The sequence below is a fragment of the Dasypus novemcinctus genome, chromosome 7 (genome assembly GCF_030445035.2).
Source record: "Dasypus novemcinctus isolate mDasNov1 chromosome 7, mDasNov1.1.hap2, whole genome shotgun sequence".
Lineage (NCBI taxonomy): Eukaryota > Metazoa > Chordata > Mammalia > Cingulata > Dasypodidae > Dasypus > Dasypus novemcinctus.
This window is the reverse complement of record NC_080679.1, coordinates 133,173,300-133,196,330: the sequence shown is the minus strand read 5'-3', so window position 1 is coordinate 133,196,330 and position 23,031 is coordinate 133,173,300. Positions and strand designations below refer to the sequence as shown.

Below are 23,031 nucleotides of genomic sequence, written 5' to 3'. Positions count from 1 at the left end.
GGTGCCTTCTCGCTGCCAGCTGTGGTCTCATCGGCGGTCCTTGTGCTCCCAGCTTGACTGGAGGCTTGAGAGGCCCCGGTCCACGTCTTGCCGATTAGCGCAAACAAGAGCCTCCCAGATTTTCTTCACAGCTTTCGGGCGAGTTGTGAATGTGGAGACAGTAAGCAGGCCCGAAGGCCAGTGGAGAGCGTTTCCCTGGTGCTGTGCCCACTCGCCGCCCGGGGGTGGTGAGGACGGCTTGTTCCACTTCGGAGCAAGCTGCCCATCTGCAGGAAGCCCGCGTGGCCCTGCCCCCGCAGGGGTAGGGTGCAGAGGGGCAGTGCTGGCTGTGGTCAAGCCCTGCGGGGGGCTAGGCCAGGGCAGGGGGCGAGTCCCCGTCAAGCCTACTGCACATACAGTGGTCTGGCGCCTCCAGCTCTGAGCCCAGCTCCCCTAAGTCCCAGGAGAGGCCTCAGAGGAGGCCCCCGGCTTTGAGAATGCGGGGCTGCTCTCAGGCTCCAGTTTGCAGCAGATGGTGGCCAGGGCGCAGCCTGGGGGGACAAGCTTTAAGTCGAGGCCAAAGCCCAGTGTGCAGGCCGGGAAGTCGGGATCTGCATACGCCTGCCCAATGATCTCACAGAGAATAGACCCCAAAAGAAAATATCCACGGTCTCGCCGCAGCTCTTTCCATGACGCGTCTCAGGGGCATCCAGTCGGGGTTTCCCAGCACTGGGCAGCGTGCCTGGCCATCACCCTTGCGGGCGGTGTGCTTCTTGGTGTGGCCTTCTCCACTGGGGGCTTTTCCTCTCCTCCACTATCAGCCGGGACAGCCCAGACTCTGCCACGGCGAGTCTCATCCGGCTTGACGAGGCAGGTGTGGAGTTCACGTGCCTGTGGACGATGCAAGTGGAGTGCAAATAGGCCACTGCAGAGCCTATGCCCTCGGCAAACCTACCTTCTGCCGCCCGGGGAATGGGCCACCCTGCGCAGGAAGTCCTTCGGCGCGCCTCTCTTGGTGCTCCGTTAGCAGGTTCTGCTTCTTGTCCTCGTAAAGCACGCCAATGGACTTGAGCGCATCGGGCTGGCCCAGGCTGCGCATCACTTTTACCTCAGTCAGAAGAGCCTTCCATGTCTTCTCATCGCATCGAATTGACTCCTTCACGGACGTCACTTTGGCTGTGGCTTTGTGTGTCACCTTGGTGACCTGCCCAAGGAAGCCCTTCCCCGGACCTCCCGTGGATCAGGTCACGTGGCTGGAAGATGCGCTGCAAGTAGCTGCCAGAGCAGCGTGGGATTCCCATGTCCAGACTGAGCAGCAGGGGCTCCTCCGGGGAGCTGGGGCCAGGGGACTTGCAGATGCTATTACCGTGCCTCAGAGAGCGTCTCCTCAGTGTCTTTCTCGATTTTCCTTGGTGTCCAGGGTGCTGAGCGTATGTGAGTGTCCAGCATCCTGCACGGGGGGAGAGAACTGTGCCTCCAGCTGCAGCTGCTCCAGGCACTGGGAGACAGCGTCATGTCAATCAAGAGCTGAGGCATGTGGCTCGTCTGGCTCATTGCCTCCTCTACCTCCTCCACTTGGAGTGTGCAGATCCGTATCCCATTGACCTCCAGGATGCGGTTCCAGGGTGGTCCCAGTCCCGTTGATCTCCAGTGCAGTTGCTGGGACTGAAGTGCCTCCCGTTGACCTCTTTTGCTTGCGTAGTGGTGGCATGGTTGGAACAGGCACGTCCACGGCCATGGAGAAGCCCCATCTGCCCACGGTGGTGGCCAGCATGGAGAGGAGCGTGACGGAGTGGGGCAGCTGGTTCTGCACAGGCTCCGTGGAGAACCTCTCAAATGCGGGTGGCAGCACCATGTCGCTGTAGCACTTCCCACAGTAGAGAGTGGCACGCTGCACCAGTGCATATACGTCCCCATCCTCGATGATCCCCTTGCAGCACATACAGGCAAAGCACTCTGGAGTTGTACTTGAACTCCCTGGCCACCGTGACTGGCCCTGTCATCAGCAAACAGCAGCCATGGCAGATCTCTCTAAACTCCCCCAGGAGTCCTTGTGGCAGTAGAGCTTCCCATACTTCTCGTAGCACCAGCTGGTAAGGGAATCCTGGCATTCTGAACACTGGAAGCAAGAGCTGGGCCAGGCTTCGTTGACAGTCGGGTACAACCTCTGGCTTGGAGCAACAGGGTCCTGAAATCTCCAACATCTCCAAGCATCTTCACTTGGCAAGTCAACATCTTGGTTCTGAATGTTTCTGCTGTCTGCAGAACTAAAGGAGGATCAAGATTTTCAATATGAGGATATTCAAAATACCTTGTTCCTGCTGCACCCTCCAGAACCTGCTCCAGTCTTGGGAAACTCAAAGCCCTTCTGTCAACCTCTGTTTAGCACCTGCTCTGTGCTCGGTACTAGGTTACAGAATCAAGACCCCGTTACTCCCTCCTCTCACATCCACCTCATCTAATTATTCAGCAGATCTGCCTGGTTCCACCCTCCAAATGCCTTTCCAATTATTCCCAGTCCTTTGCCCCAGCACTAGTTCAGGTCTTGGGCTTCTTTCCCATCTCCTGCACAATTTTACATGGCCTCCCACACTCCAGGCTATCTCAGCTCCGGGCTGGACCCCAATGTCTGCAGAACAAAGGCTTGCCTGTCTAGCGGGCACTCCTGTTCTCTATCCCATTCCATCCTGCTCTTAGGAGATCTGCCCTTCAGTTTTCCACCACTCCTCCCTCCATGGGCTCCTTCCCCACAGTGTTTAAATAAGTTAAAGTCTTTTCCATTAACAAACAACCCGCCCGCAGGACCCCATGTTCCCTTCCTGCTACCACCCTTGCTTTTTGCCTTCACAGCCACACTTATGAAAAAGTTGTCTACACTTCATCACCCTGTTTCCTCACTTCTCACTTAATGAATAGCCCACTGCACTCTGGTTTCCACCCCCACCATTTCTCTGAAACTGTCTCATCGTCACAATTCATTTTTATTATTTTTGCATTAGCAACCATAAATTTAAAAATGAGTTACAAACAATATTCTTTCACATTTACACTTGTATTTTGTATTTCTGGTGCTTTTAATTTCTGTGAATCTGGTTTTCCATCTGGCATCATTTCTCTTCATTTTGATTGCCCTCTTTTAGCATTTTTTTCTTGTAGTGTGGGGCTGTGAGCAATGAATTTTCTCATTTGTAAATATTTTGTCTGAAAATGTATTTTTTGACCTTGATTTTTTAAAAGTGTGTTTTCACTTGATATAGACTCCTAAGTTTATTTTTTTTTCTTTTGGCACTTTAGAGATAGTTTGTTTTCTCATTTCCATTTTTTTCCCTTTGTCTTTGGATGTTTTTAATATTCTCTCTTTAGCTTTGATTTTCAGCAGTTTGCCTATGAGCTGTCTAGGATTAGTCTTCTTTGTATTTATCCTGCTTGACATTTTTGGATTTCTGGGTTTAGATCTTTCAGCAATTTTCTGAAAAAAATTGACCAATTTCCCTTCAAATATTTTTTCAACCCTATGCACTCTCTTCTTTCTTTCGAGGAGTCCTACATTGTTCCACATTGACATTGTTCCACAGGTCTCAGAGGTAGTGTTTCTTTAAATAAACTGTTATGTGCTTTAGCTTGGATAGTTTCTCTTAATATGCCTTGAATCCATTTATTTTTTTCTGTGTGTCAAGTCTGATATTAAGCTCATCTAATAAATATTTCACTTAGATATGTTGTTTTTCAGAATTTAAATTTTGTCCTTTTTTTTAGTTTACATTTCTCTTGAAATTCCTCATCTCTTTACTCATTCTCTCTATTTTCACTTCTCAATTCTATAAAAATTTACCATTGTCTTTGAATTCCAAAATGTGGGTGATTTGAGATTTTACATTTATTGGCTTTCTCCCCTCTTGATTGTATATAAATTTCCCTGCTTTTTTAAGTGTCTACTAATTTATTACTTTATGATGGATATTTTAAATGCTGTTTTGCAAAGACTCTAGACTCTTATTTCTCTAAAGACTGTTGAATTTTATCTGTCTGTCTATCTGTCTATCTATCTATCTGTCTATCTATCTGTCTATCTACCTACCCATCCATCCATGTTGGAGGTAGTTGAATTATTTTTGGATCATCCTGGGTTTTGGCTGTTACTGCCTCTTCTCTCCCAAACTCTTATTGTTGAAAGTTTCCAGAGCTCAGTCCTTGGTCCTTTTCCCTGCTTTATTCACATTTTATTCCTTGGTAATTATATTCTATCTCATTGATTTAAATACCATATACACGCTGATAGCTCCAATACTTATAATTTAGCATTGAACTGTCTCTTGAAGTCGCGCCTACTCCTCTTCTCTTCTTGGAGGTTTAACTGACTTCTCAATCGCAACATGTCTAAGACTACACTTGGATCTCTGCTCTCCCTTCAACTCCCCACTAACCTGATCCACTCACAGCCTTCCCATCTTTCTGAGTAGCAACTTCCTTTTATTAGTTGCTCAGGCCAAATGCTTTGGAATTATCTTTGACACCACTATTTCTCCAAAACTCCTCATCAAAGGTATCAGGGAATCCTGGTGACACTACCATCAGGTCCACCTACTATCCCTTCTCTCTCATTTACTGCAGAGCCTCCCAAGAATCTCTCTGTCTCTCTCTTTGTCTGCAGTCTATTCTTGACACAGCAGCTGGAGTGATCTTTTAAAGGTAAATCAAACCATATGACTATTCTGCTCAAAGCCAGGCAATGGTTCTTGGGTTTACTCAGAGAAAAATAAAAACCATGCAGACGGGTCCTGTATGGTGCCTCTGGTCCCATCTTCTACAACCTTCTTGCTCACTTGCTCCAACCACATGGCAAGACATGAGGTGAAAGAGGTTGTGGAGGACCTTATTGCCATATTAATGGGTCTCTAATGAAAGCAGTAGGGAGCCAAAGGAGACGTGACATCGGTTTCCATTTGGCAAGACCAGCAGGTGTTGGCTGTAAGGTAGATTATTGATGTGAACTGGCAAAGGTGGGCATTTTCATCTCAGGGACCAGTCTAGAGCAGCGTTTCTGGTCAATGGATCCCATCTCGACCCTCCTTGCCCAAGACACTGTGACCGAGATGGTACTTTGCCCACAAGAAGAACCCACCAGTGTTTCCACCAGGGGGTCTGTCGTAGCTCCTGGGAGGCTTGCCTCCCTTCAAGCCTCTTCCTTGAAAAGAAAAAGCACATTTCATCTGTTTTGCTGAGTGGAAAAAGGCTACAATTCCCGTGTGTCCTTCCTCCACTATAAGTTCTTGCTAATTATAGAGACTAGTTACTGCCCAGTTGTGCTATTGGTCTGACAGCTGGACTGAGTGAATTAAATTTGCTCTATTTTCTTTTGAGCTTATATAAATCAGCCTGAGAACAAGTGGTGTTCACCAAAAGATTTTCTTTGGGGAGATGCGGAATTGGTGAATGATGACCCTTAGAAGGCAGCTGGGCATATTGGAAAGAACTCAAGTGCTGGCATCAGAGAGATTGAGTTTGAAGCCTGTCTATGCTTTTTACTGTTTGTGTAATCTTGGGGAAGTGAATTCAAGTCTGTAAGATGGGAGTAATGAAGCCTCCCTTGCATAACTGCCCAACGTGGAGTCTGCTCCACAGGCCTATGAAAGCAGTCTGGGCAGCAGAGCAACTCAGAGATACTCTTCTTTTCCCTTAGCTTCAGATGGGCCAGCCCTGAGGATCTCAGCCTCCAGAGGGTGCTCCCTCTACCAGAAAATCACGTAGAAGAGCAGACAGTGGGCCGAGGAAGGCGTGGAGGGAATGTCTGACTTTACAGGGCACATCTCTTTTGGGGTGACTCTGGCCTCTTCTTCTGGAAGTTCTCTAAACAGATTGGACATTCCTCCTGTCATTTCACCCAAACTACTTAGTTTTTTCTTATAACTATTGCAATCATCTGAGTCTCTAGTAATTTCTGCATACCTAATTCAAATAGTAACAATAATATAATGAGCATCTGTGTATCCACCACCCAGCCTGAGAAACAGAACATTTCCAAAAACTGGGTGTCCTGGCTGCCCCTTCTCCATTGTAATCACTCCTTTGAAATCGAGTTGATCAATCCTTTACATTTTTATAGTCTTGCCACATGTGAGTTTATCTCTAAACACTATGATGCCAAGGTTTGTAGATTTCTGAACTTTCTCTTAATTTCAGTGATTTTGTATGTCTTTCTTTTGGCCTGTGTTTTCCATTTAACATCATGTTTATGAACTTTATTGGAATCTACGTTTTGTTTATCCATATAACCATGATTGCTCGCTTTGGTTGTTCCCTTTTTCCCACTCTATGAACAATGCTGCTATGAGCGTTCTGGTATATGTTTCGTGGTGCACATGTGCCCTTGTTTCTGTTGGTTGTACGCCTTAACAAATGGTTTTCTAGAATGCTTTTACTCATTATGCTCAATAGATTCATTAAGAGAACTTCTTAACTTTTGAATTGTCAGGCTTCTTAAATATTGCAACCTGATGGGAGTTTAGTGGTATCCCCTTGGGGTTTCCATGCTCTTTTCTTCCTTTTTTTTGTTCCTCTGGTCATTCATTATTATTTTTAAATATTTTTCTAATTTTTTAAAAAGATAATTAGATTACTCAAAATGTTGCACAAAAAATTATAAGGGATTCCTCTATGCCCCACTCCCCACACCTTCCACCCTTCCCCACACCCCCACCCTTCCCCACATTAACAACATCTTTCATTAGTGTGGTACATTTATTGCAATTGATGAACACATTTGGAGCATTGCCACTAAGCATGGATTATAGTTTACACTGTAGTTTACACTCTCTCCCACTCAATTCTGTAGGTTATGGCCGGATATATAATGGCCTGTACCTGTCGTTGCAATGTCATCCAGGTCAATTCCAAGTTTTGAAAATGCCTCTGTGTGATACCTCTTTTTCCCTCCCCCTGCCTTCAGCACCTGCAGTGGTCACTGCCTCCATCCACATCAATGGTATAATTTCTTCCATTGTATTGTATTGTAGAAATACAATAAGTCTAAAGTCCATGCTCTTTTCTTTACAGGAACATTTCAAGGACAGCATAAGGCCAAGTCCACCTGGGTGCATGTCCCCTTGACACCGAGTCCCAAATTCATGAGGCTTTTATGTCTCTGCCTTTCTTATTTAGACAGAGGGGCAGAGGCCTAAGACATAATTTGATTGGCCTTGTCTCCTTGAATTTGGAAGTTTGCTCTCCCCACCCCCTGCCTTTCCACAACCTGCCTTCAGTTGTTGATTAATTTACCGTAAAGCCCAGGAGTGGTGCAGCTGCGTGAAGGGTGAGAAATAAGGTTGGTTTGTGGCTGGTGAGTGGCAGGCCATCCATCACTCTGAAGGAAATTGCTCTTTTAAGGAGAAGTAGTGAATTGTTTCTGGCCTGGGCGTAAGTCAGGCAGCCACGTGGAACTGCAGCAGAGCTCCAGCTCCGGGTCAGGAGCCCTGATCGGTCATTTGTTGCAGCGGAAAGTGTCACACTTTGCAAATTTGCTACGGATAGGCCATCTGACAAGCGGGGAAATGCAGTTACAGGGACTTCATCACAGCCTCCTAACGAAGATATTGCCAGCCTCCTGCTTGCTAGCTGACTCCCAGCCGGGTCTGCCCACGCCACACTGCGCCGCTCTTCCTTGAAGATGACCAGCAGCCGTTGGCTCAGCCTTTCATTGTCTGATTCATTATCACAGTGGTTCTCAGCTGGGAGCGATTTTGCTTTTCAGGGGACAGTTGGCTGGGTCCGGGAACATCTTTGGTGCTCACCACTGGGGGATGCTCCTGGCATCCATTGGGTAGAGCTGGGGATGCTGCGAAAATTTCTACAATGCAACGACAGCCCCACACAGCTAAGTGGTCAGCCTTAGTGAGGTTGTGATTACAGGTTGAACTGTGTCCCTCCCAAAAAATATACTGAAGTCCTAAATCCCAGTACCTGTGACTGTGACTCGATAGTTTTGGGGTCCTTCCAGCTCACTGTTCCTTCTTGATTACTTGGAGTATGAGTAATTCTCATCTGAAGCCTTATCTCCTTGGGCCGATGGGCAGGCACCTGCTTTTCAAACCCCTTTCCCGGCCACTCCTGCCCTAGTCAACGCTGCCCCTACTCAGGCCCCATCTGGGAGGTTGGAGCTGAGGAGCCCAGCCTCCTTGGTTCAGGTGGTGGAGGCTGCCAGCAGCGCAGGACCGTGGCGGCTGTGCGCGGGGACACAGGGCAGTGTGCAGGCTGAGAACACGGGTCCTGGGCTCTGTGGTCTGGGATTTATTCTGGATGTTCCCCTCGCCAGCTATGTGACCTGGGACTGTTACTCGATCTGCAGGGCCTTGTTTCCACGTCTGTGAAATGGGGACAAGAAAAGCACTGAATGCCTGGTGTTGTCAGGAGGTTTACATGCGTTAATTTATATGGTGAGGTTGTCCCAGAGCCCCTTTGTCTTAGTTTGCCAGAGCTGCTATGACAAATAGCACACAGTGGGTTGGCGTAAACAACAAGAATTTATTGGCTCACGGTTTTGAGGAGAGAAGAAATCTGAAATCAAGACATCGGCAAGGGTTGCTTTCTCCCGGAGTCTATAGCGTTCTGGCTGGCTGCCAGCGTCCCTGGGAGCCTTGGTCTGTACTCCTGCCTCCCCTCACCTGGTGGCACCGTCTCCTTCCTCACTCCTATGACTTCTGGGTCCTCTCTGTAAGGCCTTCAGGAACGGATTAAGGCCCACTCTGATTCTTTTGAGCCACACCTTAACTAAAATAACGTCTTCAGGAGATCCAAATAACAATGGGTTTACATCCACAGGAATGCAGATCAAGGGGAAGACGATGGCTGAATGTGGGCTGATTACTCAATTTACCGCACGCTTGCTGTCATAAACTGGGGTCTGAGAAATTCTGGCACCACCCCTTCAGAACAGCCTGCGTTGCCCTCATTAGAACGCTGCCATTTCCATCTTCTTCTGTTTCATTCTACGCTGTGTCAGTTCAGAACAAATCACACTGCAGAGCCCAAACTCCCCTCAATTATTTCCTTTTGCCTCTGTGCCACCCAGTGACAGCACCCTGCAGCGCCGCAGTGGAACCTGAGGCCAGAGGGAAAATCAGAAATACTGATTCCATCTTTATCTAAAATTCGATATTTTGTTTCTTGAGGATCCATTCTGATGTTTTTAAAAATTGCACAAGAATACTGTTTTTCTTGATTACTGAAATTTTGTGCCCAGGCTGAGTGTCTCGCTTACCTCACCCCAGTCCCAGCTCTTGTTCTGGCAAATAACTCGAGTGGGCAGATCTTCCTTTGTCCCGTCCCGTCCTCGTGTGCCCCCCGCTCCTCCTCTGACCCCGTCTTTGTCTTCCTCCACCTCTCTTTCCCCTTCCCTGTCTCGCTTACCCTCCCCGGCTCATGACCATCTTCAGGCTTAAACCCGAGGTTGCTGAACTCCGTGCACAGGGAACGGCCCTGCAAGGCCCATCACTGAGGGTGTGAGAACACGGAAGACAAAAGCCTGGGAGAGCATCTGTAGGTGCTTCCCAGAAGGAGCTGCCGGGGATGCTCGTCAGAGAGCACCCCCGCCAGGTGAGGACGCCTCTCAGTCCTGCACAGCTCAAAGGTCATCTTAGGGAAACTGTTGGCTCATGCCCTCGGAGCCCTGGAGTTCCAAGGCTGTTTCATTGACTGGAGACCACAGTAACCATGGGAGTATACCTGGTTCTGTACCACTGACCTCCCCTTTGGGCACCTGCACCCACAGGTCCTGAGGGCAGGTAGCAGGACTTCACCTGCTGGAATCATGGAAGGCTCTGGTTCAGGCAACAGCAGAGTTCCCTCCAAAAGTAGTTAGAGCATCACCTGCCTTTCCCTCCGTGCAGGCCCACCCTGGATGTCCTTGGGAGGGAGATGGTCTCCTTTGGACATGTGATCCATCCTCAGGCCAGGGCAAGGGGGACTGAGGGCCCACTCTGCACGGAAACGCCAGCAGGAAACTCACAATGGAGCCAGGCCCTTTGCAGCTTCTTCAGATCCCAGGTACCTTCTAGACGCCACAGCCTAGGCTGGGATGCAGAGTTTTGCTGACAAAAACCTATGTGTTTGTTAAGGTCAAACCAGCGCTTGCCAGTTAAGAAGCTGACAGTGCCGTGTTAAGCACAGAAGTTTCTGAATGAGGACATCAATAGGAGTGGAAGAAAGCCCTACCACTGGAGAGTCGCTCCAATCCTGCCTTGCTCTGCTTCATGCTGGAGGGAGGACAGCTGGTCCACCTGCCCAGTGAGGAGCTCAGCCTGCTGGGGCAGGGAGGAGGGCTGACCCAAGTCGCATCAGACTGAATAATGTTCCATTGTATGGACATACCACCTTTATTTACCCATTTATTTGTTGGTAGACATTTAGGTTCTTTCCACTTTTTTGCACTGATGAATAATGCTGCCATGAATATTTGTGCTCAAGTTTTTATATGGACACGTCTTTTCATCTCTCTTGGATATACACCTAAGAGCAGAATTGCTGGTCAGTTAATAACTTTATGGTTAATCATTTCTGGAACTGCCAAACAGTTTTCCAAAGTGACTGCACAATTTTACATTCTCATCAGCCAAGCTGGAAGGTTCCAATTTCTCCTTATCCTTGCCAACACTTTTTATTATGTCTTTTTGATTACAGCCATCTTAATGGGTATGAAGTGGTAATTAATTGTAGTTTTGATTTCCATTTCCCTAATGACTAATGATGTTGAGTATCTCTTCATTTGCTTGTTGGTCATTTGTACATCCTATTTGGAAAAATGTATATTCAAATCCTTAAGTTTTTTTGTCTTTAAAAATTTTTTTTATTGAATTATATCATACACAATTAACACAGATAAATAATGTGAGAGTAAAATTTGTTTTTTTTAAGATTTGTTTATTTATTTATTTCTCTCCCCCCCGCCCCATCCCAGTGGTCTGTTCTCTGTGTTTGTTTGCTGCATCTTCTTCTTTGTCCGCTTCTGTTGTTGTCAGCAGTACGGGAAACTGTGTTTCTTTTTGTTGCGTCATCTTGTTGTGTCAGCTCTCCATGTGTGCGGCACCATTCCTGGGCAGGCTGCCCTTTCTTTGGTGCTGGGCAGCTCTCCTTATGGGGCGCACTCCTTGAGCGTGGGGCTCCCCTACGTGGGGGACACCCCTGTGTGGCATGGTACTCCTTGCCCTCATCAGCACTGCTCATGGGCCAGCTGCACACGGGTCAAGGAGGCCCAGGGTTTGAACTGCAAACCTTCCATGTGGTAGACAGACGTCCTAACCACTGGGCCAAGTCTGCTGCCCTGATAGAAAAATTTGTGAGCTTACAAAACAAACATTTTTTAATTGAGTTATTTATCTTATTATTGGGTTGTAAGTGTTCACTGTACATTCTGGATACCAGTCCCTTATCCAATTCTTGATTGTGAATATTTTCTCTCATTCTACAGGCTGTTTTCTTTTCCCTCTCCTGGTGGTGTCATTTGCAACATAAAAGCTTTTGTTTTTGACCAAGTCCAATTTAGGCATATTTTTTAGTTTCTTGTGCTTTTGGTGTCATACCTAAGCAGCCATTGCCTAATCCAAGGTCATGAAGACTTAGTCCTACATGAAGACTTATTCCTATGTTTTCTTCTAAGAGTTTTATAGTTTTAATGATTACACTTAGGTCTATGAGACATATTGAGTTAATTTTTGTGTATGGTGTAAGGAAGGAATCTAACTTTATTTGTTTGTGTGTAAGTATCCATTTTCCCAACACCGTTTGTTGATAAGACTTATTTCCCAATGTAATTGTCTTGGAACCCTTTAAAAAATCAATTTAGCATATATGTGAGGGTTTATTTATGTACCCTTAAATGATACCATTGATCTACATGTCTATCCTTATGCCAGTACCATATTGCCTTGATTACTTTTTGAAGCTTTTTATTACGTTTTGAAATTGGGAAGTATGAGCACTCCAACTTTGCTCTTTTTCAAATTGTTTGGTCCCTTGCATTTCCATATAAATATTATGTCTAGTTTGTCAATTTCTGCAAAAAAGCAAGTTGAGATTTTGATAGAGATTGAATATGTAGATCTATGTGGGGAGTATTGCTGTCTTAGCAATTGTGATGGTTAATATTATGTGTCCAGTTGGCTAGGCTATAGTAATCAAACACTAATCTAGGTGTTGCTGTGAAGGCATTTTGTAGATATAGTTAATATCTACAATCAGTTGACTTTAAGTTGGGTGTTGGGTTATTACCATTTAAAATGTGGGTGGGTCTTATTCAATGAGTTAAAGGCCGTAAGAGCAAAAATCAGATTTCTAGGTGAAGAAAATTTCTGCCTCAAGACATAAAATCCTTCATGAATGTCCAGCTTGCTGGCCTGCTCTATATCTTTTGGACTTGCCAGCACCCACAATAATATGATCCAATTGCTTATGTATTTAAATATAGATATAGATATATAGGTATGGGTATGTTTATGTATAAACTATTGGTCTGTTTCTCTGGAGAACCCTAACTGCTACAACAATATCAAAACCTTCAATCCACGAACATGGGATGTCTTTCCATTCATTATCTGGATCTTCTTTAAGTTCTTTTTACCATGTTTTGTAGTTTTATTGTACACCTCTTGCAATTATTTTGTTAAATATATAAGTATTTTATTCTTCATGATGCTATTGCAAATGGAATAGTTTTCTTCTTTTCATTTTTGGATTTTTTATTGTTTGTGTATAGAATTGATTTTTGTGTATTGATCTTGTATCTTGCAACCTTATGTAACTTACTTTACATAGAGTTTTAGTGGATTCCTTGGGATTTTCTGTATGCGAGATCATGCCATTTGTGAAACAGATGCTTTTACTTCACGCTTTCTGCCTTAGTTTTCCAGGGCTGCTGTGATAAAGTATCATAGACTAGTTTGTTTAAACAGAAATTTTTTATCTCAATGTTTTGGAGGCTAGAAATACATAATCAAGGAGACTGCAGGCGATGCTTCCTTTTAAAGGGAGAGTCCATTCAGTGCCCCTCCCTTGACTTCTGACGGGTGACCATCAGTCCATGATGTTCCTTGGCTAGTGGTATATTTAACTCTATCTTTGCCTCCATCACATGGCCATCTGTGTCTCTGCTTACTCTTTGTATCCAAATTTCCTCTGCTTATGAGGACAATAGTTACATTGGATTAGGATCTTCCCTAATCCAGTCTGACCTAATCTTAAACAACATATTCAAAAATCCCATTTACAAATAAATTCACATTCACAGGCCTGGGGTTGGAACTTGAACATGTCTTTCGAGGTGACATAATTCAATATATAACAATTTCCAGTTTGGAGGTCATTTATTTCATTTTCTGGCTTAATTGCCCTGTCTGGAATCTCTAGTACAGAGTTGAATAGAAGTGACAAGAGCAGACACTCTTGTCTTATTCCTGGTCTTAGAAATACATCCTGTCCTTTACAATTAGGTAGGATGTTAGTTGTGGGTTTTCACTGATGCCCTTTATCAGGTTGAAGAAATTCCCTTCTATTTTGTTAAGTACTTTTAACATGAAGGGTGTTGGATTTGGTCAAGTGTTGATTGAAATGCTCATCCGGTATTTGTCCTTTATTTTATTAATATGGTATATTAAATTGATTGTTTTTCATATATTAAACCAATTGTGCATTCCTGGGATAAATCCCACTATGTCATGTTTATAATACTTTTTATAAATTGTTGGACTCAGTTTGCTAATATTCATAGGGATTTTTGTGTCTATATTTATAAGGGGTATTGTCTATAGTTGTCTTAAGATGTTTTTCTTAGTTTTGATATCATGGTAATACCGACCATGGAGAATGAATTGGAAAGCATTATCTTCTTTATTTTTCAGAAAAGTTTGTCCAAGATGTATAAATTATTATTAAATGTTTGGTAGAATTCATCAGTGAAGGCATATGTGCTTGTACTTTTCTTTATGTGAAGTTTAAAAATTAGTAATGTAATCTCTTGTTACAGATCAATTTAGATTTTCTATTTATTCTTGAGTGAGTTTTGTAGATTGTGATTTTCTAGAATTAGTCCATTTCTTCTTAATTAGCTAATTTGTTATTCATGGTTTTCCTCTATAATTCCTTTTACTTTTATAAGTTTGTTGTCAATGCCCCCTCTTTCATTCCCAATTTTGGCTAATTTGAGTCTTTCCTTTCAAATTACTAAAGGTTTGTCAATTTGGTTGATCTATTTTTTTTATTATAGTAATGTGTATAGAACTTAAACTTTCCTATTTTAACCTTCCCAAGTGTACAATTCAATATTAATTATATTCGCAATACTGTGCTACCATCTCCAACATCCATTACCAAAACTTTTTCATCACCTCAAACAGAAACAATTGCTCTCTATCACTCTCTCCCTCAAACCCCCAGTAACCTGTAATCTACTTTCTGTTTCTATGATTTTACTAAGTCTAGGTGTTCCGTATAAGCGAGATCATATGGTGTTTGTCCTCTTGTGTCTGGGTTACTTCACTCAACATGATGTCTTCAAGGTTCATCCATGTCGCAGCATGTACAGAATTTAATTCATTTTAAGCTGAGTAATAATGGCACAGATATACCACATTTTGTTACCTCTCTCCTTTTAAAGATTTATTTATTTCTCCCTCCTCCCTCCATTGGCTGCTTTCTGTGTCCATTCACTGTGTGTTCTTCTGTGTCTGCTTGTGTTCTTATTAGGCAACTCCAGGAACTGATCCTGGGACCTTCCAGAGTGGGAGAGAGGTGATAATTCTCTTGCGCCACCTCAGCTCCCTGATCTGCTGCTTCTCTTATTGTTTCTCCTCTGTGTCTCTTTTTGTTGCATCATCTTGCTGCCCCAGCTCTCTGTGTGGACCAGCACTCTTGTGTGGGGCAGCACTTCCTGCAGGCCAGCTCACTACATGGGCCAGCTTGCCTTCACCAGGAGGACCTGGGCATTGGACCCTGGACCTCCCATATGGTAGATGGGAGCCCAATTGCTTGAGCCACATCTGCTTCCCCACATTTTTATTACCCCTTGATGGGCACTTTGAGTTGCTTCCACTTTGGCTATTGTGAATTTTGCTGTTATGAACTTGCTGTAAAAATATGTTTGATCTCCTGATTTCAGTTCTTTTGGGTGTATACCTAAAAGTGGGATTTCCGGGTCATATCATAATTCTATGTTTAACTTTCTGAGGAAACTTCAAACTGTTTTTCCCAGTGGATACATCATTTTATAATCCCACCAACAATTCATGAGGATTCCAATTTCTCTTCATCCTTGTCAATACTTGCTCTTATTGTCTTTAAAAAAAAATACCCATCCTGTGGGTGTGAAGTGGTTTCTCTTTGTGATTTTTATTTGCATTTCCCTGATGACCAGTGATATAGAGCATTATTTATTGTGCTTATTGGCCATTTGAATATTTTCTTTGGAAAATTGTCTGTTCAAGTCCCTTTCTAATTTTTTAATGGGATATTTGTCTTTTCTGGTTAAGATGTAAGAGTTGGGTTTTTTTTTTTTTTCAAGGATACGGGCGCCGGGGATTGAAACTGGGATCTCGTATGTGGGAAGCCAGCATTCAATGACTGAGTGTCATCAGCTCCCCGAGTTGGTTTTTCATCTGGTTTGCTTATTGTTTGTTTTTGTTGCTGTTCAGGGAGCACCAGGAACTGAGCCCAGGACCTCCTATGTGGAAAGCAGGTGCTGAACTGCTTGAGCCACATCTGCTCCCCTGTAAAGATCATTTAAAAAATATATTATAGAAGGAGCAGGTGTAGGCTGGTGGTTGAGCACCTGCTTCCCATGTATGAAGTGCCAGGCTCAATCTCCACTACCTCTCCCCACCCCAATATATATATATTATAAATTCTAGGTCCTTATCAGATATATGATTTGCAAATATTTTCTCCCATTATGAGGGTTGCTTTTTATTTTCTTGACATTTATTTTGTTGCATAAATTTTAAATTTTGATGCAGTCCAGTTTATTTATTTTATCTTTTATTGCTCATCTTTTTGCTGTCATATATATATATATATATAATTTTAATGGGACAGGCAGTTTTTCCTTTAGGGGGGTGATCCCTGGGTAGGGGGGGTGAAGTGGGGGTGTCACTGTGGAGGAGTGGGGCTAGAATTCACTTTACAGGTAGGGATGTTCTTGCCCTGCATGGCTAGGTGCTGCTCTGCCCAGCGCGGTGATGTTGGACTCCTGCTGCTGCCCGTGGGCCTCCTGGTACCACTAGCTCATGGCAGCTGGAAGGTGGGATCGGTATGACCTGAGCTTGTGGTCCCCTGTGTCTTGGAAACCAGTAGTGCATCCAGGATTCCAGCATGGCCGCCTCTGTGCCCTGGTCCTTGTTGCTGATGATGTAGCAGAAGATGCACACTCACTCTATGCCCACCAGGTGGGTTTCCAGGTAGGCCAGGTGGAGGTAGACAGGACAGCCCCCAACCCTCAAATCCAAGGTTATGAAGGTGTCTTGTATGTCTTCTTTTAGGAATTTTATGGTTTTGGCTCTTACGTTTAACTCCTTGATCCCTTTAGTTAATTTTTGTATATGGTATGAGGTAGGGGTCCACCTTCACTCCTTTGCATTTGACTATCCTGTATTCCCAGCACCATTTGTTGAAGAGACCATCCTTTCTGCTAATTAATGTACTTGGCACACTTACTCCATTGGTCTGTATGTCCGTCTTTATGCTAGTACCTTGCTCTTGAACATTGTGACTTTGAGGTAAGTTTTGAAATCAGCAAACATGAGTACTCCAGCTTTGTTCATTTTCAGTATTGATTTGGCTACTTGGAGCCCCTTGCAATTCCATATGATTCTGATGGTTGGCTTTTCCATTTTTGCAAAAAATACTGCTGAAATTTTGATGGGGAGGTTGAATCTGTAGATTGCTTTGGGTAGTTTGGACAGCTTAACAATATTGTGTACTTATCCATGAACCTGGGATATTTTCCTATTTATATAGGTCTTTAATTTCTTTCAGAAGTGTTTTGTGATTTCCAGTATACAAGTCCTTCACCTCCTTCTTTAAACCTATTCCTAGATATTTTATTGTTTTAGATGCTTTGTAAATAGAATTTTTAAAAAGTTTCCATTTTGGGTTGTTCCTTTCCAGTGTATTGAAACATAACTGATTTTCGCATGTTGACCCTGTACCCTGCAACTTTGCTGAATTTGTTTATTAATTATATCTGGTAGTTTTATTGTGGATTCTTTGGGATTTTCTATATAAAGGATTATGTCTGTGAGTAGAAATAGTTTTGTTTCTTCCTTTCCAACTTTGATGCATTTTATTTCTTTTCTTTTGTCTAATTGCCCTGGTTAGAACTTCCAGTACAATGTTAAATAACAGTGGTGACAGTGGGCATCCTTGTCTTGTTCCTTACCTTGGGGTGAAAGCCTTCAGTCATTCACCATTAAGTGTGGTATTAACTGTGCTCTTTTACTTGTTGAGGAAATTATCTTTTATTCTTATTTTTCTGAGTTTTTTTTTTAAAATCAAGAATGGGTGCTGGATTTTGTAAAATGCCTTTTCTGCATCAGTTGAGATGATTATGTGATATTTTCCTTCATCCTATTAATGTGGTGCATTACACTGATTGGTTTTCTTATGTTGACTCACCCTTGCATTCTGGGCGTAAATCCTAGCTGTTCATGGGCCAGACAGCTTCACTGGTGAATTCTGACAAAACTTCAAAAAGAATTAACAATAATCCTCAAATTCTTCCAAAAAAATTCAAGAGAAAAGAATTCTTCCTAACCTTATTCTATGGGGTTAGAATCATTCTGATACCAAAGTCAGATAAGGCCATGCAAAAATTTTTCTTGATGAATATAGATGCCAGGATAAGTCCAATCTTATCAGCAATTCTGCACAAATTAAGTCAGTGCTCTTCATTCTCTATCCTCATTCTATCTTTTGTTGATTAATCTTCTAGCTATCAATTCCTTGACTTTGCTCATTATATTTAGTTCATATTAGTAAGATCAAACACTATTTGCCCTTTTGTATTTGTCTTTCACTAAATATGATATCCTCAAGGTTTATCCATCTTGTCATGTGCATCACGACTTCTTTTCTTCTTACAGTTGAATAATATTCCATCACATGCATATTCCACATTTTGTTATCAGTTCATCTGTTGATGGACACCTGCGTTGTTTCCATCGTTGGCAATCGTGAGTCATAATTCATTAATGATTATTTCTTAATTATTAATCATTATTGCTGCCATGAACATTGGTATGCAAATGTCTTTTCAGTTCTTTTGAGTATATACCTATCAGTGGGATTGCCAGATCATATAACAGCTCTATAACTTCTTGAGGAATTGCCAAAGAATCTTCCCCAGTGGTTGCATCATTCTACACTTCCATCAACAGTGAATAAATGCTCCTATTTTTCCACATCCTCCCCAACACTTGTAGTTTTCTGTTTGTTTTTTTTTCAATAGTGGCCATTCTAATAGGTAAGAAATGATATCTTATTATGGTTTTGATTTGCATTTCCTAATGATTAGTGATGTTGAGCATCTTTTCATGTTTTTTTTTAATTTGTATTTTCTCTTTGGCAAATATCTATTCATGTCTTTTGCCTTTTTAACTTTGAGCTATAGGATCCCTGTATATATCATGGAAAGTAAACCTTTATTGGATATGTGGTTTTCAGATATTTTCTCCCTTTGATTAAGCTGCCTTTTTCACTTTCTTTGAAGTACAAAAGGATTTAATTTTGAGAAGATCCATTTATCTATTTTTTTCTTTTGTTGCTTGTGTTTTGAGTGTCAGGTAGAGATTTCAGCCTTTCACCATTGAATAACGATGTTGACTGAGGGTTTTTCATATATTCTCTGTACCATGTTGAGGAAGTTTCTTTTTATTCCTATCTTTTGAAGTGTTTTTGTCAAGATATGCTGGATTTTGTCAAATGCCTTTTCTGAATCAATGAAGATGATCATGTGATTTTTCTCCTTTAATTTGTTAATATGGTGTATTACATTAATTAATTGATATTGTACCTCCATTGCATACCTGAGATAAAACACACGTTATCATAATTCTTTTATTGTGCTGTTGGATTCAATTCACAAGAATTTTGTTGAGGATTTTTGCATCTATATTCACTAGAGAGATTGGCCTGTAATTTTCTTTTCTTGTAGTGTCTTTATCTGACTTTGGTTTTAGGGTGATACTGGCTTCATAGAGTGAGTTACATAGTTACATAAGAGAGTGAGCCATTATTTCTTCAAATGTTCTTTCTGCTCCTCTGGGACTCCCCTAATGCATGTTTTGTACATTTCATATTGTCCCACAAGTCCCTTAGGTTGTTCTCACTTATTTATCTTCCTTTAACTTTCTGCTCTTAAGACAGAATGATTTCAATTATCCTATCTTCTAGTTTGCTGATTCTTTCTTTTGCCTGTTTAAATCTGCTGTTGAACCTGTGTAGTATATATTTATATTTTAACAAATCAATTTTATTAATACATATTAATAAAGCATAAATCCATCCCAAGATTACTATCAATGGTATTCAATATAATCACATATTTGTGCATTCATCACTCCAGCCATTCCCAGAGCTCTTGCATTATTCCAACAATAATAATATATACAGAAAAGAAACAAAATTCATGCCTTGCCTGCTGAACATTGCTGCTATTCTCTTTCCATCTCTTTAGAATATTTGTATTTATATTGTGTAAAAACAGTCTTATATATGCAACATCACCCATATTCATGTTTTACATGAGGTTTTGTAGTCTTATACAGTCCCATGTTACAGTTTTTCATTTTCCTTCTAGTAATATCATGACCTTAGTCTTTCCCTTTCAACCACTATGTCATACCCATACAATAGCATACAAAAGCACCATGATGTGATTTCACCATTTGTATTCATTTCCAAAGATTTATAAACAACTTTTTAAACTAATTTTGCACAGACTAACCCTCAGCTTTCCATTCTCTACCCTTATTCTATTTTCTATATTCTAATTATTAACTCCATGAGTTTACATAGTATCTTCAGTTCATAACAGCACAATTATTATGTGATTTTGTGTCTGACTTGTTTCACTCAACATAATGTCCTCCAGGTTCATCCATGTTGTCATATGCTTCATGACTTCATTTCTACTTAGCGCTGCGTAATATTCCATCATGTGAATCCACCAGAGTTTGTTTATCCATTCGTCAGTTGATGGACACCTGGGTTGTTTCCAACTTTTGGAAATCATCAATAATGCTACTATAAATATTGGTGTGCAGATGTCTCTGTTCTTAGTTCTTCAGGGTATATACTTAGCAATGGCATTGCTGGGTCCCATGGCTAGTCTATATTCAACTTCCTTAGGAACTGCCAAAGAGTCCTCCAGAGTGATGTACCATTCTACACTCCCACCAACAGTGAATAAGTGTTCCTGTCTCTTTAGGAAGAGAATATACCTTTAATTGGGGAGGTTGTCTTTTTATTGTTGAGTTGTATGATCTCTTTGTATATCATGGATATTACGACCTTATCAGATATGTGATGGCCAAATATTTTCTCCCATTGAGTTGGCTGCCTTTTGACAAAGTCCTCTGAGGTCAAAAGTGTTTAATTTTGAGGAGGTATCATTTATCTATTTTTTCTTTTGTTGCTTATGCTTTGGGTGTAAGGTTTAAGAAACTACCGCCTACCACAAGATCTTGAAGATGTTTTCCTACATTTTCTTCTAGAAGTTTTATGCTTGTTTCTGTTTAGGGCCTTGATCCATTTTGAGTTAAGTTTTGTGTAAGGTGTGAGATAGGGTCTTGTTTCTTTTTGATATGGATATCTAGTTCTTGCGGCACTATTTTTTGAATAGACTGTTCTGGCCCAGGCAGGAGAGCTTGACAGCCTTGTCAAAAATCTCTTGGCTGTAGATGTGAGGGTCTATTTCTGAGTTCTCAATTCAGTTCCATTGGTCAATGTGTCTGTCTTTATGCCAGTACTGTGCTGTTTTTACCACTGTAGATAAGTAATATGCTTTAAAGTTAGGAAGCGAGAGTCCTCCAACTTCATTCTTCTTTTCTGTTATTGTGTTTTTCATCCCCATAATTTCTGTTTTGCTCTTTTTAAAAATTTCTAACTCCTGCTTTCATTCCTGCATCACTTCTTGATTTCTTTTAGCTCATTGCATTTATTCAGGAGAATTGACTTAATATCTTTGATTAATTGTTGCAATATATGTTTAATATTTTTCTTTGACTGGGACATCTCTTTCTGTTTCTTTGTAAGTTTTGTAATCTTATGTTGAAGTCTGGGCATTTGAATATTTTGATGTGCTTACTCTGGAAGTCAGATTTTCTCCTGTGTCTAAGATTTTAGTGTAGATTGGAGCTCTTTCTTAACACGTATCCCATTTTACATTGATCCTATTGTTTAACCCACAGTGAATATTTAGGTTCTTCTCAGGTCTTTCTGAACATGCATCTTACCCTGGGCTTTTGTGATGGCTTCCAAGAATTCCCTGGTATGTGAGACTACCCATCTAAAAGGAGTTTCTCTCTCCAGCTTCTCCTCCTGAGGCTCAGGGCTATGCTCTTTATCTCAGCCACAGTCGTTCTTCCCAGGTGGCTGTGGTCAGCTTGGCTGCCCTCCACTGTTTTGCTCTACCTTTCTACCCCAGTTCCAGCCCACCACGCTGCTCCTCATTTCCATGCTGCTTTTCTCTGCCTCAGCTAAATTCCAGGTTAGGCAACTCACACCCATGTCCAGAGTTCATCTTCTGTAGAGCCAGTTAGGGCTGATGTCTAATATTTTCATTTATGTGCACCAATAATCAGGCTTCAGAGATCTGCACTTGAATCTTCCTGGGTCACCCAAATACTGCTGGTGGGTTGCATAAACTGACATGCAGAACTGGGCGTGTGTGTGTGGGAGGAGAGAAGGGCCTGGACAAGTAGACTTGTCTTACCATTTTTAGGTTTTTTTTTTTCCTGATTCAGCATTTGTTGAGTTGTTGGCTGTCCTCAACCAACTTCTGGAGTTTGTGGAAAGTTGATTCTGACAGATTCTACTCCCTCCCCTCCTTTTTTTTGCTGTTTCTAAGGGGAAATTGTTAGCCAGGGGCATCTTACCCCACCATCTTGCAGGTGTCACTGCTAATTCTGTTGATCTTTTCCAAGGTTTTATCAATTTTCCATACTGCTATTTTATTCTGTATTTCATTCACTTCTACTGTAACCTTTGTTATTTACTTCCTACTTTCTTCAGTTTGCTTTGGGTTTCGTTAGCTCTCTTTTCCCTGTGATTTAAGGGGGAAAAGTTGGTTAGAGATTTGAGATCTTTACTCTTTTTTACACATAGGCATTTATGGTTATATATTTCCCAGCTAAGTCCTACTTTAACTGTGTCCTATATGTTTTGTTATGTTTGTTTTTTTAAAAAAATATTTTATTTATTTCTGCCTCCATCCTCTCGTCCCCTCATTCCCTGCTCTCTGTGTCCACTTGCTGTATGTTCCTCTGTGTCTGCTTGTATTCTCATTAGATGACTCCAGGAACCAATCCTGGGAACTTCTGGAGTGGGAGAGAGGTGATTACTCTCTTGCACCACCTCAGCTCCCTGTTCTGCTACGTCTTCTTATTTTCTCTCCTCTGTGTCTCTTGTTGCGTCATCTTGCTGCGCCAGCTCTCCACGTTGGCCGGCACTCCTGCACAGGGCGGCTTTTCATGAGAGGCGGCATTCCCATGCAGGGTGGCTCTCCTGTGCCAGGCCACATTCCCGCATGGGCTGGCACTCTGTGTGGGCCAGCTCGCCCTCACCAGGAGGCCCTGGGCATCGAACCCTGGACCTCCCATATGGTAGATGGGAGCCCAATTGGTTGAACCACATCTGTTTTCCTGTTATGTTGTGTTTTAATTTTCATTTATCTCAAGGTATTTTCTAAGTTTCTTTTTGATTTCTTCTTTGACTCATTGATTTTTTAGGAGTGCATTATTTAATTTGCTTGTGCATGTGAATTTCCAAAATTTCCTTCTATTTTTGCTTTCTAATTTA

The 23,031-nt window shown here is 42.3% G+C and overlaps 1 pseudogene; it reads right to left on the bottom strand.

Moving 5' to 3' along the window:
* Positions 1 to 432: 432 nt before the first annotated feature.
* LOC101447967 (LIM domain kinase 2-like) overlaps positions 433 to 23,031 on the bottom strand; it is a 52,038-nt pseudogene continuing 29,439 nt past the window's right edge.